Source organism: Tinamus guttatus, unplaced genomic scaffold, assembly GCF_059628265.1.
Source record: "Tinamus guttatus ecotype Peru unplaced genomic scaffold, ASM5962826v1 Tinamus_guttatus_pri_ptg000576l, whole genome shotgun sequence".
NCBI lineage: Eukaryota > Metazoa > Chordata > Aves > Tinamiformes > Tinamidae > Tinamus > Tinamus guttatus.
The window spans coordinates 197,483-216,383 of NW_028289110.1; the positions used below are offsets into that span (position 1 = coordinate 197,483).

The 18,901-nt window shown below is 56.7% G+C and overlaps 1 non-coding gene across 1 annotated transcript; it reads right to left on the bottom strand.

Annotated features, from left to right (window-relative positions):
• Positions 1–8,758: 8,758 nt before the first annotated feature.
• TRNAN-GUU (transfer RNA asparagine (anticodon GUU)) lies at positions 8,759–8,832 on the bottom strand. Its single transcript has one exon. It is a non-coding gene; the product is annotated as a tRNA-Asn (tRNA).
• Positions 8,833–18,901: the final 10,069 nt, after the last annotated feature.

Sequence of the window (18,901 nt, forward strand, 5' to 3'; positions counted from 1 at the left end):
GGCACATGCTGCATCACAGCTACAGCTGCCACCCTATAAATGCGGCTGCCTCGGCCCCTCCGCGCACTTCCCTGTGAGGCCAGGGCTAGCCCAGCTACTGGGACTGCTCTTGCCACTGCTCTTCTCCAGAGGAGCTGCTTTGCAGTGCAGAGGAGAGGACGAAGGGAGGCTGCGCGACAGCGCTACCGCCTGCCTAGGGGAGTGCGAGGAGGAGGAGGCGGCCACTGAGAGCACCACTTGGCTGCTCACACTCCTGCTCCAGGGCCTCACTGAGCGTGAGGGGCCACCAGCATGGACTTCCTGTGGCCAAGCATGTTTCCAACGCTCCGCAATCTCACCCGACATGGTAAGGCTTGGTCATGGTAATGGCAATTCCAGAAAACTTGAGACCATGTCAGCTGGGAGAGAGTCAGGGAAATGCTGGGATCCGGGGATGGGGTTTGGACAGGGGAAGGTGGGTGCTGTCTGCTCCTCCCTTGCTGGCCCGTGGCACATTGGGCAGCTGGGACTCCTGCAGGGGAGACACCTGCGGCTTCCCTCGGCCTGTCCCACTCCTGTGGGCTGTGCCCCATCCTCTTGCTGCTCTGCAGAGCTATTGCCCATTTCCCCATGGGCTGGCTCAGCCTTGGCCAGCCACACCTCAACCAGGGGGGATAGGAGCCCTGCTTAGAGAGGGCCCAAGCGGTCCTTGTGGTGTCTGCACAGCCCAGCCCTGCGGCTCCCGTGCCGTGGAGCACTTGGCCTGTGGTGAACCGGGGTAATGGAATGGTTCATCTCACCTCCTTGGTGAGCAGGGTGCGGACCGCTTGTGAGCCTGCCCACCTGGAGTGTGACACCTCTTTGCCTTGCTTTCCAGAGATTGTCACCATTTGGAGTAGCGTATGTGACTTCATTCAAGAGTACTTGGTACCCAACAAGGTGGGTCTTGTGTCCTCTTTGTCCCCTGAGGAATCCCTCAAGCTTTGCCTTGTCCACACATCTGTGGCTGTGGAGTGGCCGTCCTTGATTCCCTGCCCTGAGAAGAGCAACTGTCCCCTCGCAGGGCACTGCCCTTGACAAGTGTTCCACAGAGCAACGTCTCTGGTACGGGAGCTAACCAGGGAAGTCTCCATAAGGGAGAAAAGTGTGTTCTGCCCTTTCTGGGTCCTCTCTAACCTCCAGGCCCGGCATGGAAGGACTAAGGTGTGGACCCTTGGCCTTTGCATGCGAGGGCTGGGCACGGCACCCCATGACATGTTCTGGCACGTCATGGGTCAGTTTCCTCTTCTCCGGGGTGCTGATGCTTGTTCCTTTTCTTCTTCTGCCCTTCCCAGGGTGTCCGGATCCTAGGGGTGGGGACATTCTATGTCCTCGAAGGCTCCCAATGCACTGTGAACGGTGAGGTTTTCACTGTACACCGACCCATGTTTCGGTTCTCTGACGTTTTGGCCAAGGAATGTTATCTCAGCGGTGCTCAGGAAGATATTCCGGGTAAGAAGACAGACTAAAACCTTTGCCTGCCCTTGCGCCGAGCTTGAGGGGCATGCACTTCCCCAAGACCTGCACCTGTTGGCCCCTCTCATTCTGCCCTCTTTGTAAAAAGATCCTTTCAGATGCTTCGTTTCCTCTTTTTGTTCCTTTGCTGGTAAAATAACAGATGCCCTGTGAGCGCCTCCATTTGCTGAGTGCTCTGAGCCTTCCAAGAATGGACTCCATAAGGCGCTCCTAAGAGCACTTTAGCAGATCACTCGACACTGCTGGTCCACAGCAGGCTCTTTTGAGAGAAGGTGCCCTGACCATGTTAGGGGAGCCCTCTGCCACGCTGCAGAGCTGACTTTGTTGCTCTTTTGCTGCTCCCTAGGTGATGTGAGGATCGTATCGCTGAGAAATGACGATCTAGCCGCGTGCATCCGCATGCCTTTTGCAGTGGTGCAAGGGTGCTTGCAGGAGACGGCAATAGCCTTCTTCCAGGCCATTTGCAAAGGAAAGCCCGTGGACTTTGTCTTTAACACGATTGGCATTCTGTCCATCCGAAACATGGAGGTGATAATGAGATTTTATGATGACTTCCTGCTCAGTGTGGACCGCACCGGAAAGCTGCTGCAAGCTCTTTGTGCAGTAAGTCGCTCACTTCCCGGTGCTACACCATGGTTTCTTGCCCCCTGTCAAAAGATGACTGGGGTGATCTCTGTGGACCTGCCAGGACCTTCCTGGCCAGTGGGACAGTCCTGCTCTCCAGCCAGGCCAGCTGTCTCTGGCATCCTTCTCTCCTACACAGTGGTACAGGAGACGTAGGGGAGCATAGGCAGAGCTGCCCTGGGTTAGGAAAAGGCTCTGCTAGACCAGCAGCTGGTCTTGTTTCTGGGGAAAGAGTCTATGATGCAGGGAGGTGGAGGTGCCATTACCCAAATGTTTGCCCCGAGCAGCCCTTTGCAGAGTCCCTGCAGGTGTGGCAGCAGGAATGGGGCTTTTCAGTCCCTTGCCTGCATCCACGCACTGCTTGGCATGGTCACCTTGTCCCGGCCAGCCTCCTCCTGCCAGCCCAGTCTCCTGCCCCAGCTCTCCCGTGGGGCCGTGCCTGAGCGCAGCGTGCAGAAACCCTGGCTGGCTGATGCCTTTCCTCTCCCGAGCCCGACTTCTGCAGTAACAAGGAAGGGGTTGCCTCATGGGCTGCCCTGCCCTTGCAAAACACCTGGCAATGTTGCTCCTGGTTCTCAAGTCTGAGCTTTGCAGCTTCTGCATGTTCCGCTGAGGGCTCACCTTCCTCTGTGTCTGTTTCAGAGCCCAGAGACAAGACACCTGGTGGTGCCAGCAAGCGGAGGTGCAGCTTTTCGCCTGGGTACCGACAGTGTCTTCGTGTTGCCACAGTACGTTTGCTTCTTGGCTCCTACTGCCTCTTGCGAGATGGTCTCTGGGGGAGGAGAGGAGGAGGCCAGCAGGAGGCCTCCATGGAGGCCAGGAGGGCACTTCCTCCCCATTAGGATGGGGACCCATTGGCAGCCACTGCTGGGGCTTCTTGTGTGCTCGCAGGCTGTGCACGTGTGCACCGTGTCTCTCTGGTTCCTCACAGGGTTCTCCAGGGAGTTGCGTACTGTGCTTTGGAAAGCTATGGCCTTGACAGGCCTCCCCAAATATCTCTGTGCGCAGACTGGGACTGCAAGTGGCAAAGGGCAAGTGGTGCCTTTTCTCCAGCCCATCTTCCTTTCCTTTCCAGACTGGACTTGAAGCTTCCATCGGATTATCCAGATATGGACTCTCCCTCCAAGAGATCCCTGGAAGTCCCTGAAGAAGAAGAGAGGGACAGAAAAGGTAATGTCACAGCTGACTTGAGAGAGAGCGGGGGTGCACATGGGAGCAGGTGTTCGTGCGGGAGATCCCTTTGTCCTCAGCAGGAGGTGGTTGGTGCCCTGGTCACCACGTGGTGCCTGGGAGAGTAGATGGCCTCTTGTTGCTTCAATGTACCCCTCGCTGCACGTCTCAAGTGACTCTCCCTCTTGATCAAATGCTCACAAAGACACTTGCTGAAGACTCTTCCCTTCTCGCTTCCAGACAGTGCGGATGTCCCTGCTCCAGAAAAGCCTTCACCACCCGCTGGCCGGAAAAAGAAGAAGGGGCGGAAAAGCAAGCGCAGCAAGTCATTGGGCAGGTGAGCCTCTTGGAGAAAAGGCTGAGGTGCCTGGAGTTCTTGGGAGGAGCGCTTTCTTCTGTTCACTCTCAGAATGAAATCTGAAGGGTGGCCAACACGTCTTTGCGTGACTTCATGTCTGCACGCTGGCCGCAAGCACGTGGCCGGCTTCTGCCAGGCTCTTGTGTCAGCTTCTCTCTGGTGCCTTTTTTGTTTCCTGGACTGAGAGGCCAGCCTCTTGGCAGGTCTTGATGATCTTAAAGCTTGGACTGGATAACCTTGGAGGTCTCTTGCAAGCATACTGATTCTATGTATCTATGGTCCTCTTCCTCCAGAGGCTCTCGGAAGGCCCCCAAAGTCCAGGAGGTGAAGGACAGAGGAAAGCAAACTGAGGGAAAAGGTAATGCCACAGCTCAGCGGTGAGGCAGGGGTGTTGCTCTTCCTTTGGGCCTCCGCAGTAGCTGACTGGAGCCAAGCTTAAAATGCAGTCGTAGCCTGCATCACTTGTGCCTCTGCACGGGCATGAGAGGAGATCTCAAGGCACTGTTCCTGGAAGCTGCCTCAGGGCAGTCCAGCAGCACCAAGTGCAACTGCCCCTGCTGAGGAGAACTTTGCCTGGGATGTCTGTGCCCAGCTCTAGCTTGCAAGCTGCTGCTTTGTCACAGGAGTGTGTGTGCTGTGTGTGTGCTGTGCAGGGGCAGTATGAATTTAAGGGGATGCCCCAGGAGGCTGCATGGGGTCCAAAGGCTGCCTCGAGCGGCCAGCAGCAGCAGGTTCTACCTTTTACTGGGAACCAGCTGGACAGGATCGCGTGTGAGCAAGGCCCTAAGACTTCCTTGGAGCAGCGCTCTAAGGCCACGGGAACCCTTGAGCCAGCACTGGAACACAGCAACATGTCCTCCTTGTTCATATGCTCCCAAGGATGCTTGCTGAAGGGTCTTCTGCCTTCCTACTTGCAGGGAATGCTCCTGCTGGGCGCCTGCTCTCTCGGCAAAGGGTTCCTTTGCCCATGCTACCTGGGGCCTGCTCAAAGGCAGACAAAGAAGGGAAAGCTTGGGGAAGCAAGACCCCTTCCAGGTGAGGCTCTAGGAGAAAATGACAGGGTGACCTTGTGCTCTTGGGATTCTGTGAGGATGTTGTTTCCATCCTACACGCTGTTGGTGTGAGCTCCCAAAGGTTGTCAGCCTTTGTCCCAAAGACTGAGGTGTATGCCAGAGGGATTCCAGAAGTGGAGGGCATTCTTCTGCTCCCCTCCGGAACTCTGGCAGCAGTGTACATGAGACCAGTTTCCAGAGTCATGTGAAAGCCAGGAGATCTTCCTCATCAAGTGGAAGGCTTTTTTCCCCTATTTTTTTAGGTTGCACTTAATTAAGCAGAAGCCTGTCCTTTCCTCCTAATCTTGATGGTGGAGGGAAGGGCAGCTGCTGTCCAGTACAGGAGGAGGGGCAGAGAGAGCTAAAAGCTGGGACTGCTTTCCTGCCTCATACCCTTCCTCCTCTCCAACACTGTGTCCCCTACTATTAGTCCAGTTTCTCCCAAAAAACGGATGCTCTCGCATCACCTCATGGCCTTTAGTACCTGTGGCAGGAGGTGGCCAATGGACTCTGCAGGCTTGGACAGTTGTAAAGGTGGCCCTGGGTTTCTTGTGGTGCCATCCAGAGCAGGTTCACACCTGGGCACCCGGAGCCTTCCTTTGGGCCTCACGTGAGTGCTACAGCTCCAGGGCTTCTCCCTGCACTGTTCATGTCATCACAGGGACTCAACTGTGCCAATGCTCCCACTGAGATCCCTCTGTTGAGGAGGCCTGGGCTGGGTGAACCAGCTGCCAGGGAGCAGCACATGGAGAAGAGTCTCCTCCGGAACTCGCATCTCACTCGGCTTGTGTGTTTTAGCCTGCTGAAAACAACTGCAGAGAGGTCTGCCAAGGCGGAAGAGGCTGGCGAGCAGGAGGCCCCTCTTCAAACCACCTATCGAGCTGCTCGTCGTGTGTGCAGACACCTGACAAGGGCAGACCAGGTAAGCAGGGGAGCTGAGTTGTGCAGTCTCCCTGCCTGGTGCAGTGGTTCTCATGGTGTGGTGTAGGCTCAGCAAGTGGCAAGTGTTCTGGAGGATGCGCAGGCCCTGCACTTGATGGCTTCTCCAGTGCTGAGGGTTGACAGCAACTGAGGGTTGTTAATAGTGGCCTCCAATATGTCCTCTGGTGCCAATGCAGGTGTGGCAGCATCTTAGCTCCCTGCCCGAGCAACACAGGCCACATCCTCCGGTGCCCTCGCCTGGGGAAGAAGGGAGGATGGCTGCCCGCCTGCGCAGAGCGGAGAAGATCCTCAGCAAGCCGCAGAGCAGGCCGCGGCTGCACAAAGAGTAAGTGAGCACCAGCCCTGGCCCTGGCCTGGAAATCTTGACCCCCAGCAGCGGTGTGAGCTGTGAGGAAGCCCAGACTGAGCTCTGGGGCTGGCTATGCCCAATGGTATCCCCCCCATTTACATGGCATGGCAATGACCTGTATGCCAGGCAGCCCCAAGGTGCATGGCAAGTCCGGGGCTCTGGGTACCATTAGGAGCGTGTGCGCAGCGGCTTTTCCTTGCTCTTGCAGGCAGCTCTCCGTACAAGCCACCCACACCCTGCAGCTCCTAGAAACTTACCAGCTGCATCGGGACAAGTGGAAACGCAGGGTAGAGTTGAATCGGTGGCTGAATTCTGAAGAGAAGCACTTCCTCTGGTAAATTGCTTCCCCTTCCCCTCTGCCAGGCTTCCCTCCACACCCGGCAGCACCCACCGGAAGGGGCCTTTGCATGGCAGTCCTCGTGGGAGCGCAACAGCCTGTGGAGGCTGCGGCCTGTGGCCTGGCACGTTCCAGCGCAAGGCCAGTTCTTGGGCACCCCGGGGTAGAGATTCCACCTGTCCCCAGACCCGTGGAGCTGCCAGAGATGAAAGGACACCGCAGGCTTTTGGCTCTCCCTTTTTCTGCCAGACACCTCAGCCTTTTCTAACCCAGCCTGCTCACCCATCCCTCTTGCCCTATGAGTCTGTGTCAGTTGGGGCCACAGCCTGCAGCCTTTCTGTGCCCTTCCCCCTATGCCTACAGCCAAGCGGTTCCTTTTTCATGTCCTAGCCATGGGCAGCAGATGACCCTGCGGGCTCAAAGGGAGAGGTACCAGGACTTGCTGGCTGCGCAGAAGAAACGTGAGCTCCATGGCGCAGTCAGGAACGATGACGCTGAGCTGCCTCCCTTGAAGCCACAAATATCTTAAACTGTTTATTAAAATCGATTGAAATGGTTAAATAGTAGTGATGTGTGCTCATAGCCCAAGTAACCATCGTGTGCCTCACGAAAGATGGTGCTGCAGGAAAGAGGAAGGGTGGAGCTGTTAAGCCCCATGTGCTCCACTGCAGATATTCCTAGAGCCAGGAGAGGAAAAGGGCCAGGCACGGACCACAGCACAGGAACATGTGTGCCACAGAGTGGGTGTGCATGCAGAGCACCTCCTGACCTGCTGTCAGGTCAGTGCCACTCAAAAATACACATGTACATGTCCCTTGGTCATTCCCCTCCATAGGGGGCACTCGTATAAGGGTGACACACGCTGGCTGCTCTTTTTTGCACAAGGCGAGAGGAAGGTGCTTGAGGGGCCAGGCTCCTGCTGATGAGCCCTGGTGGTCACAGGCCAAGAGGTTTGCTTGTGGGCTCCATGCCACCTGTCCAGGAGTGCTCCAGTGGTGCAGTGGACCTGGGCACACTACATAGAGAGCAGTGAGGAAGCAGGGAAGGGGTGCAGAGTGGGTGAGTTCAAGCCTCAGCTGCAGCAGGGGCTTTGGGACAAACAGGGATTTTCCTACCCTTGGGCAGGGCAGCTTTCTAGTAGCAAGATCTGTTGCCATACAGCCCTGCTGGGAACTGTCAAGCCACATGCCATAGAGTGGAAGCAGCAGCACTCAAGACTGTGGCAGTCTTGAGCTGGGCTCTGCTCCCATAGCACTCAGTTCAGGCCCACAAAGACATAGCTGGACTCTTCTCCCCTCTCTGCAGCAGACACACTGATTCCCCCAGAAGGTCTACAGCTCACTGTGAGCTCAGAAGCTCTCATTTTCCCCTTTTCTTGTGGCTTTTCCATGTTTTTCCATCAGGCAGATGCTGCCCGAGCACCAGCTGCCCCAGCCTTCCTGGGGCAGATACTTCCTAGACAGCCTTGCCTCCTCCAGGCAGCCCCGCACAAGGCGCTCACCACAGCTGTGCACAGTGGGGCAGCTGCTGGCAAAACCTGCCTCCAAAGCTTTGTCTTGAATGCTTTCCCAGAGCCCGGCACAGCTCCCACAGCAGCCCCCCAGGAGAAGCCCCTGCACAATCACGAAACACCAGGAAATCATTTGAGGCACGAGCCCCTTGAATGGTAGGAGCAGACAGCGCAGAACAGCTCGTACCTCCTTCCCAGGCCACAGCATTTTGAAAACAGACGGCACTGGCCCATCTCTGCACATGCCTCCCTTGTCTGTTGAAACTCTCCACTCCTCCCAGTGGCTTGTGCAAAACCTTTGCCGTGACTCGGATTCGAACCGAGGTTGTTGCGGCCACAACACAGAGTACTAACCACTATACGATCACAGCTGCCCATGTGCTTGCCTTTCCTCCTTGGGTGCCATTTCCCTCCTGACCTTGCAGAAATACCAGCTCCATCATGTTCCCTTGGAACCACCCTCAACTGCCAGGACAGCACCGCATGCCAGGAGAAGGAGCACAACAGGAGTCCTGTCTCTTGGAGGATGCCTCTTACCTAAGGGAGGCTCAAAATCTTATCGCAAGGCACAAAGATGACCAAGAGAAGTGCTTCCTTCTCTGGGAGACTCTTCCTCCCCCTCCTCCACAGCCTGCTCTCAGCATCCTCAGCATCTGGTGGCCCCCACAAGTCCTCGGCAGCAGAGTATCATGTCTCTTGTGGGCAAGTCTAGTCCACACGTGCACAAACTGTAGGCATTGACGTGAACAAGAAAATCACCTTGGGATTAACTGACTAGGGAAATGTTCGGGAAGCAGAGTTGGGCTGTATGGGAGGGGTCCAGTTTCAGGTCCTTTAGCACGCAGAGGCAGGCTCACTGCAAAGAGCCCCAAGAGCAGCAGCCCTTTTGTGGCAGAAAGAGAAGGGTCCACGAAAAGCAGGTCGTCCCTGGGTGGGCTTTAACCACCAGCCTCCCGGTTAACAGCCGAGCGCGCTCTCCCACTGCGCCACAGAGACCCCAGCAGTGCTGTCTGCGAGGCCATCCCAGCCCCGGGAGCTGAGGGACAGGCAGTGCCCGTGATGTGCGACCCTACCCCGAGAGGCAGGGAAAGGCCGAGCCAGAGCCGCACTCTCACTGCTGTGCCCCGGGGATCAAATCCCAGCCTTTTCCAGGGCCGAGGGACCACCCTGGGAAGGATGAGACCATGTCGGTCCTGGACACCCTGCTGGCCACAGCTGCCTTGCACAGCTGCTTGGGTCACAGTGGCACATGCCACATCACAGCCACAGATGCCACCTCACAAATGTCATCATCCTGGCCCTTTCATGGGGAGTGCAGCTACAAAGGGCAGGCCAAAGGAATGCTAGCGCTATATTCACATTGATTCTAGGACATTTCTGCAAATGTGGCGCTTTCTTTACCCGCTCCCTGCAGAAGTTACCAACGATCACGGTGAAGGCCACGGGCAGTCAAGCTGCTGGCTGCGGGGTGAAGAGGCAGGGCGCAGGACCGGCTTCCAGCAGGGGCAGCCAGCCAGCGGCCTGCACATCCGGGCGCTTGCAGCCCAGCCCAGTAGCCAGAGCTGCACAGAACCTCTGCTCAGGCACCTCAGCAAGGACCCATTGCAGGGGCCATCTTCTCTCCAAGTTCCCTGCTCTCCCCAGAACTGCAGCCATCCTCACCACCAGGTCCCTAGAGGGGATGCAGCCAACCTCCTGTGCTTAGGAAACCCCTGAGCCCTGGGCCCACACTAACCATAAGGCCCAGCCACACAGCTGAGGACGATCAAACCTCCCAGCTGCTGAGCAGGCTCTCCTACTTAAAGCCCCTTCAACTCAGGCATCCCCATGATTTGTTTCTGGTGCTCTCACTCTGCGCCTTTGCTCAGATCTACCACCCTCCTTCCTGGCTTGCTTTAGAACTGCTGGATCCCCTCCTTCCTTGCTTCTCCTGACAAGAGGCCCCTTGGGCCCCTCACTGGAGAGCTGTGTGCAGCCCTGGCCTTCAGAGGGGAAATGCTGCCTGTGCCCTGCAGAGCTACCCAGGATGGCAGCTCACACAGCCCTCTGACTCCATTGGCTGTCCCTGCCACAGAGGAGTGGAGCAGAGCAGATTTTATAAAGCAGGGACTGGAGTAGGTGTCTCTTCCGGGAGCACTGAGGCTACTGAGCCCCTTTGTGAGGTTCTGCGCTGTCTCCGGTCTCTCCTCGCCCTGCTATGCAGGGGAGTGAAACATGCCTGGGCTTGAGCATCATGAGGAAGGCTCACACTTGGGGAGTTTGCTTTGCAGCTGTAGCAAAAGGGGGCTGAGGAAGAGCCTGGCAGGCCTGTGTGATCCCTGCTGCTGCCTGGCTCTTCTGCATGGGCTGCTCTTGCCTGGCTGCCGTGGCCCTTGCTGTGTGCCATGACCGTGCAGGTGAGCAGTACTGTGGCACGGGTCTTCAAGTGACCCAAAGGGCCCTGGATTAAAATATAGCTTCTTCCAGCTGAGGGGGAAAATGTTAATGTGCGTGTGTTGGTTGTGTTTTTGTTTGTTTGTTTGTTTGTTTTATGTCCACCTCAACTTTTTAAGGTTGTCTCATCCTTGGTGAGGGCTTTGGGGGCCAGAAACTCCCTCCTTGGGAAGTCCAATCTGTGTTCCAGTGGTTGGAAAAAAGCTTGCGGTTTTAAGGGAGAGGAAGCACTGGAACAGAGAGTCCTTTTGGCCTCCTTGTCCTTTGTAGTGAGCTAGTGTCAAGGCTCCTTTGCTGAGGTGCCTCCCTGCCTTCAGTATGGGACCTCGTAGCGGGTGGCACTAAATGCTGAGGTACAGCTGCCTAGTGGCCCTTAAAGCTACCACTCCTTAACTCCCCAGGGGAAGCCTGGTGTGTGTGTTTGTGTGTAGGACTCAGAGGCCATGTACTGCCTGCCTGGTCCTTGAAGGGGTTAGCATCTGCCCCTGATGAACTGCCTTGTCTTCTCCTGCTTTTCCTGATTGGTGCCTGTGGTCTTCCCCTTGCAAGGGTCCTGCAGTCTGCTCCTGGGCCACGCTCTGTTGCTGGGGGCAGGAGGGAGCCTGGGTGGCTGGCTCTCAGCCTTACCGCTAGGCCTGGGAGGGACAAGGGGTGAGGGGAAGCTCAGAAGTGTGGGGTAGGTGGGTAGACTGTGAGGTGGATGGAGGACTGGCTGGATGGCAGAGCTCTGAGGGTTGTGATAAATGGGGCTGAGTGTAGTTGGAGGCCTGTGGCCAGTGGTGTCCCCCAAGGTTCAGTACTGGGCCCAATGCTGTTCAAAGTATTCATCAATGACTTGGATGAGGGGACAGAGGGGCACCCTCAGCAAGTCTGCGGATGATACCAAACTGGGCGGAGTGGCCGACACTTTGGAGGATGCTTTTGCTGCCCTTCTGAGGGACCTGGACAGGTTGGAGAGCTGGGCACATAGGAACCTCATGATGTTCAACAAGGGCAAGCGCAGCTGGAGGAGGAATGACCTCGGGGTAGCAGGACGGTTTAGGGGTCGGCCTGCTGGAAAGCAGCCTTGTGCAAAGGGATTTGGGATTTCTGGTAGGCAACAAGTTAACCATGAGGCAGCAATGTGCCCTTGTGACCAAGAAGGCCAATGGGATTGTGGCCTCCAGGAGGAGGAGTTTTGGCAGCAGGCTGAGGGAAGTGATCTTATTCCTGGCCCTCTCCAGAGCTCTGATGAGGCGGCACCTGGAATATCATGTGCAGGTCTGGGCTCCCCAGTACAGAGGGATGTGGAATTTGTAGCTGGCTAAGTGCCAGCAACGTATCGTTATGGCCTAGCAGTTCCAGGGTGTCCTTGGATAAGGAATGCTTCCTGTTTTAATGGCCCGCCCAGGTCAGTGAAGTGACCTGCCCCAGTCAGGGTACCTCAGGGCCGTGGCGCTCACCACAGCATAGCGTGACGTGGTAGCAGGAGCCCCAAACAGCCCCTGCACGTGGCCTTGGCTGAGGATGGCAGAGCCTGGCAGGGTGGGTGGCAGGGGTGGCGGGATGCCTGGCAGCCCCTTGGTGACACGGGCTGGGGTCACAGTGGCACATGCTGCATCACAGCTACAGCTGCCACCCTATAAATGCGGCTGCCTCGGCCCCTCCGCGCACTTCCCTGTGAGGCCAGGGCTAGCCCAGCTACTGGGACTGCTCTTGCCACTGCTCTTCTCCAGAGGAGCTGCTTTGCAGTGCAGAGGAGAGGACGAAGGGAGGCTGCGCGACAGCGCTACCGCCTGCCTAGGGGAGTGCGAGGAGGAGGAGGCGGCCACTGAGAGCACCACTTGGCTGCTCACACTCCTGCTCCAGGGCCTCACTGAGCGTGAGGGGCCACCAGCATGGACTTCCTGTGGCCAAGCATGTTTCCAACGCTCCGCAATCTCACCCGACATGGTAAGGCTTGGTCATGGTAATGGCAATTCCAGAAAACTTGAGACCATGTCAGCTGGGAGAGAGTCAGGGAAATGCTGGCATCCGGGGATGGGGTTTGGACAGGGGAAGGTGGGTGCTGTCTGCTCCTCCCTTGCTGGCCCGTGGCACATTGGGCAGCTGGGACTCCTGCAGGGGAGACACCTGCGGCTTCCCTCGGCCTGTCCCACTCCTGTGGGCTGTGCCCCATCCTCTTGCTGCTCTGCAGAGCTATTGCCCGTTTCCCCATGGGCTGGCTCAGCCTTGGCCAGCCACACCTCAACCAGGGGGGATAGGAGCCCTGCTTAGAGAGGGCCCAAGCGGTCCTTGTGGTGTCTGCACAGCCCAGCCCTGCGGCTCCCGTGCCGTGGAGCACTTGGCCTGTGGTGAACCGGGGTAATGGAATGGTTCATCTCACCTCCTTGGTGAGCAGGGTGCGGACCGCTTGTGAGCCTGCCCACCTGGAGTGTGACACCTCTTTGCCTTGCTTTCCAGAGATTGTCACCATTTGGAGTAGCGTATGCGACTTCATTCAAGAGTACTTGGTACCCAACAAGGTGGGTCTTGTGTCCTCTTTGTCCCCTGAGGAATCCCTCAAGCTTTGCCTTGTCCACACATCTGTGGCTGTGGAGTGGCCGTCCTTGATTCCCTGCCCTGAGAAGAGCAACTGTCCCCTCGCAGGGCACTGCCCTTGACAAGTGTTCCACAGAGCAACGTCTCTGGTACGGGAGCTAACCAGGGAAGTCTCCATAAGGGAGAAAAGTGTGTTCTGCCCTTTCTGGGTCCTCTCTAACCTCCAGGCCCGGCATGGAAGGACTAAGGTGTGGACCCTTGGCCTTTGCATGCGAGGGCTGGGCACGGCACCCCATGACATGTTCTGGCACGTCATGGGTCAGTTTCCTCTTCTCCGGGGTGCTGATGCTTGTTCCTTTTCTTCTTCTGCCCTTCCCAGGGTGTCCGGATCCTAGGGGTGGGGACATTCTATGTCCTCGAAGGCTCCCAATGCACTGTGAACGGTGAGGTTTTCACTGTACACCGACCCATGTTTCGGTTCTCTGACGTTTTGGCCAAGGAATGTTATCTCAGCGGTGCTCAGGAAGATATTCCGGGTAAGAAGACAGACTAAAACCTTTGCCTGCCCTTGCGCCGAGCTTGAGGGGCATGCACTTCCCCAAGACCTGCACCTGTTGGCCCCTCTCATTCTGCCCTCTTTGTAAAAAGATCCTTTCAGATGCTTCGTTTCCTCTTTTTGTTCCTTTGCTGGTAAAATAACAGATGCCCTGTGAGCGCCTCCATTTGCTGAGTGCTCTGAGCCTTCCAAGAATGGACTCCATAAGGCGCTCCTAAGAGCACTTTAGCAGATCACTCGACACTGCTGGTCCACAGCAGGCTCTCTTGAGAGAAGGTGCCCTGACCATGTTAGGGGAGCCCTCTGCCACGCTGCAGAGCTGACTTTGTTGCTCTTTTGCTGCTCCCTAGGTGATGTGAGGATCGTATCGCTGAGAAATGACGATCTAGCCGCGTGCATCCGCATGCCTTTTGCAGTGGTGCAAGGGTGCTTGCAGGAGACGGCAATAGCCTTCTTCCAGGCCATTTGCAAAGGAAAGCCCGTGGACTTTGTCTTTAACACGATTGGCATTCTGTCCATCCGAAACATGGAGGTGATAATGAGATTTTATGATGACTTCCTGCTCAGTGTGGACCGCACCGGAAAGCTGCTGCAAGCTCTTTGTGCAGTAAGTCGCTCACTTCCCGGTGCTACACCATGGTTTCTTGCCCCCTGTCAAAAGATGACTGGGGTGATCTCCGTGGACCTGCCAGGACCTTCCTGGCCAGTGGGACAGTCCTGCTCTCCAGCCAGGCCAGCTGTCTCTGGCATCCTTCTCTCCTACACAGTGGTACAGGAGATGTAGGGGAGCATAGGCAGAGCTGCCCTGGGTTAGGAAAAGGCTCTGCTAGACCAGCAGCTGGTCTTGTTTCTGGGGAAAGAGTCTATGATGCAGGGAGGTGGAGGTGCCATTACCCAAATGTTTGCCCCGAGCAGCCCTTTGCAGAGTCCCTGCAGGTGTGGCAGCAGGAATGGGGCTTTTCAGTCCCTTGCCTGCATCCACACACTGCTTGGCATGGTCACCTTGTCCCGGCCAGCCTCCTCCTGCCAGCCCAGTCTCCTGCCCCAGCTCTCCCGTGGGGCCGTGCCTGAGCGCAGCGTGCAGAAACCCTGGCTGGCTGATGCCTTTCCTCTCCCGAGCCCGACTTCTGCAGTAACAAGGAAGGGGTTGCCTCATGGGCTGCCCTGCCCTTGCAAAACACCTGGCAATGTTGCTCCTGGTTCTCAAGTCTGAGCTTTGCAGCTTCTGCATGTTCCGCTGAGGGCTCACCTTCCTCTGTGTCTGTTTCAGAGCCCAGAGACAAGACACCTGGTGGTGCCAGCAAGCGGAGGTGCAGCTTTTCGCCTGGGTACCGACAGTGTCTTCGTGTTGCCACAGTACGTTTGCTTCTTGGCTCCTACTGCCTCTTGCGAGATGGTCTCCGGGGGAGGAGAGGAGGAGGCCAGCAGGAGGCCTCCATGGAGGCCAGGAGGGCACTTCCTCCCCATTAGGATGGGGACCCATTGGCAGCCACTGCTGGGGCTTCTTGTGTGCTCGCAGGCTGTGCACGTGTGCACCGTGTCTCTCTGGTTCCTCACAGGGTTCTCCAGGGAGTTGCGTACTGTGCTTTGGAAAGCTATGGCCTTGACAGGCCTCCCCAAATATCTCTGTGCGCAGACTGGGACTGCAAGTGGCAAAGGGCAAGTGGTGCCTTTTCTCCAGCCCATCTTCCTTTCCTTTCCAGACTGGACTTGAAGCTCCCCTCGGATTATCCAGATATGGACTCTCCCTCCAAGAGATCCCTGGAAGTCCCTGAAGAAGAAGAGAGGGACAGAAAAGGTCATGTCACAGCTGACTTGTGAGAGAGAGCGGGGGTGCACATGGGAGCAGGTGTTCGTGCGGGAGATCCCTTTGTCCTCAGCAGGAGGTGGTTGGTGCCCTGGTCACCACGTGGTGCCTGGGAGAGTAGATGGCCTCTTGTTGCTTCAATGTACCCCTCGCTGCACGTCTCAAGTGACTCTCCCTCTTGATCAAATGCTCACAAAGACACTTGCTGAAGACTCTTCCCTTCTCGCTTCCAGACAGTGCGGATGTCCCTGCTCCAGAAAAGCCTTCACCACCCGCTGGCCAGAAAAAGAAGAAGGGGCGGAAAAGCAAGCGCAGCAAGTCATTGGGCAGGTGAGCCTCTTGGAGAAAAGGCTGAGGTGCCTGGAGTTCTTGGGAGGAGCGCTTTCTTCTGTTCACTCTCAGAATGAAATCTGAAGGGTGGCCAACACGTCTTTGCGTGACTTCATGTCTGCACACTGGCCGCAAGCACGTGGCCGGCTTCTGCCAGGCTCTTGTGTCAGCTTCTCTCTGGTGCCTTTTTTGTTTCCTGGACTGAGAGGCCAGCCTCTTGGCAGGTCTTGATGATCTTAAAGCTTGGACTGGATAACCTTGGAGGTCTCTTGCAAGCATACTGATTCTATGTATCTATGGTCCTCTTCCTCCAGAGGCTCTCGGAAGGCCCCCAAAGTCCAGGAGGTGAAGGACAGAGGAAAGCAAACTGAGGGAAAAGGTAATGCCACAGCTCAGCGGTGAGGCAGGGGTTTTGCTCTTCCTTTGGGCCTCTGCAGTAGCTGACTGGAGCCAAGCTTAAAATGCAGTCATAGCCTGCATCACTTGTGCCTCTGCACGGGCATGAGAGGAGATCTCAAGGCACTGTTCCTGGAAGCTGCCTCAGGGCAGTCCAGCAGCACCAAGTGCAACTGCCCCTGCTGAGGAGAACTTTGCCTGGGATGTCTGTGCCCAGCTCTAGCTTGCAAGCTGCTGCTTTGTCACAGGAGTGTGTGTGCTGTGCAGGGGCAGTATGAATTCAGGGGGATGCCCCAGGAGGCTGCATGGGGTCCAAAGGCTGCCTCGAGCGGCCAGCAGCAGCAGGTTCTACCTTTTACTGGGAACCAGCTGGACAGGATCGCGTGTGAGCAAGGCCCTAAGACTTCCTTGGAGCAGCGCTCTAAGGCCACGGGAACCCTTGAGCCAGCACTGGAACACAGCAACATGTCCTCCTTGTTCATATGCTCCCAAGGATGCTTGCTGAAGGGTCTTCTGCCTTCCTACTTGCAGGGAATGCTCCTGCTGGGCGCCTGCTCTCTCGGCAAAGGGTTCCTTTGCCCATGCTACCTGGGGCCTGCTCGAAGGCAGACAAAGAAGGGAAAGCTTGGGGAAGCAAGACCCCTTCCAGGTGAGGCTCTAGGAGAAAATGACAGGGTGACCTTTTGCTCTTGGGATTCTGTGAGGATGTTGTTTCCATCCTACACGCTGTTGGTGTGAGCTCCCAAAGGTTGTCAGCCTTTGTCCCAAAGACTGAGGTGTATGCCAGAGGGATTCCAGAAGTGGAGGGCATTCTTCTGCTCCTCTCCGGAATTCTGGCAGCAGTGTACATGAGACCAGTTTCCAGAGTCATGTGAAAGCCAGGAGATCTTCCTCATCAAGTGGAAGGCTTTTTTCCCCTATTTTTTTAGGTTGCACTTAATTAAGCAGAAGCCTGTCCTTTCCTCCTAATCTTGATGGTGGAGGGAAGGGCAGCTGCTGTCCAGTACAGGAGGAGGGGCAGAGAGAGCTAAAAGCTGGGACTGCTTTCCTGCCTCATACCCTTCCTCCTCTCCAACACTGTGTCCCCTACTATTAGTCCAGTTTCTCCCAAAAAACGGATGCTCTCGCATCACCTCATGGCCTTTAGTACCTGTGGCAGGAGGTGGCCAATGGACTCTGCAGGGTTGGACAGTTGTAAAGGTGGCCCTGGGTTTCTTGTGGTGCCATCCAGAGCAGGTTCACACCTGGGCACCCGGAGCCTTCCTTTGGGCCTCACGTGAGTGCTACAGCTCCAGGGCTTCTCCCTGCACTGTTCATGTCATCACAGGGACTCAACTGTGCCAATGCTCCCACTGAGATCCCTCTGTTGAGGAGGCCTTCACCCAGCTGCCAGGGAGCAGCACATGGAGAAGAGTCTCCTCCGGAACGCACATCTCACTCGGCTTGTGTGTTTTAGCCTGCTGAAAACAACTGCAGAGAGGTCTGCCAAGGCGGAAGAGGCTGGCGAGCAGGAGGCCCCTCTTCAAACCACCTATCGAGCTGCTCGTCGTGTGTGCAGACACCTGACAAGGGCAGACCAGGTAAGCAGGGGAGCTGAGTTGTGCAGTCTCCCTGCCTGGTGCAGTGGTTCTCATGGTGTGGTGTAGGCTCAGCAAGTGGCAAGTGTTCTGGAGGATGCGCAGGCCCTGCACTTGATGGCTTCTCCAGTGCTGAGGGTTGACAGCAACTGAGGGTTGTTAATAGTGGCCTCCAATATGTCCTCTGGTGCCAATGCAGGTGTGGCAGCATCTTAGCTCCCTGCCCGAGCAACACAGGCCACATCCGCCAGTGCCCTCGCCTGGGGAAGAAGGGAGGATGGCTGCCCGCCTGCGCAGAGCGGAGGAGATCCTCAGCAAGCCGCAGAGCAGGCCGCGGCTGCACAAAGAGTAAGTGAGCACCAGCCCTGGCCCTGGCCTGGAAATCTTGACCCCCAGCAGCGGTGTGAGCTGTGAGGAAGCCCAGACTGAGCTCTGGGGCTGGCTATGCCCAATGGTATCCCCCCCATTTACATGGCATGGCAATGACCTGTATGCCAGGCAGCCCCAAGGTGCATGGCAAGTCCGGGGCTCTGGGTACCATTAGGAGCGTGTGTGCAGCGGCTTTTCCTTGCTCTTGCAGGCAGCTCTCCGTACAAGCCACCCACACCCTGCAGCTCCTAGAAACTTACCAGCTGCATCGGGACAAGTGGAAACGCAGGGTAGAGTTGAATCGGTGGCTGAATTCTGAAGAGAAGCACTTCCTCTGGTAAATTGCTTCCCCTTCCCCTCTGCCAGGCTTCCCTCCACACCCGGCAGCACCCACCGGAAGGGGCCTTTGCATGGCAGTCCTCGTGGGAGCGCAACAGCCTGTGGAGGCTGTGGCCTGTGGCCTGGCACGTTCCAGCGCAAGGCCAGTTCTTGGGCACCCCGGGGTAGAGTTTCCACCTGTCCCCAGACCCGTGGAGCTGCCAGAGATGAAAGGACACCGCAGGCTTTTGGCTCTCCCTTTTTCTGCCAGACACCTCAGCCTTTTCTAACCCAGCCTGCTCACCCATCCCTCTTGCCCTATGAGTCTGTGTCAGTTGGGGCCACAGCCTGCAGCCTTTCTGTGCCCTTCCCCCTATGCCTACAGCCAAGCGGTTCCTTTTTCATGTCCTAGCCATGGGCAGCAGATGACCCTGCGGGCTCAAAGGGAGAGGTACCAGGACTTGCTGGCTGCGCAGAAGAAACGTGAGCTCCATGGCGCAGTCAGGAACGATGACGCTGAGCTGCCTCCCTTGAAGCCACAAATATCTTAAACTGTTTATTAAAATCGATTGAAATGGTTAAATAGTAGTGATGTGTGCTCATAGCCCAAGTAACCATCGTGTGCCTCACGAAAGATGGTGCTGCAGGAAAGAGGAAGGGTGGAGCTGTTAAGCCCCATGTGCTCCACTGCAGATATTCCTAGAGCCAGGAGAGGAAAAGGGCCAGGCACGGACCACAGCACAGGAACATGTGTGCCAC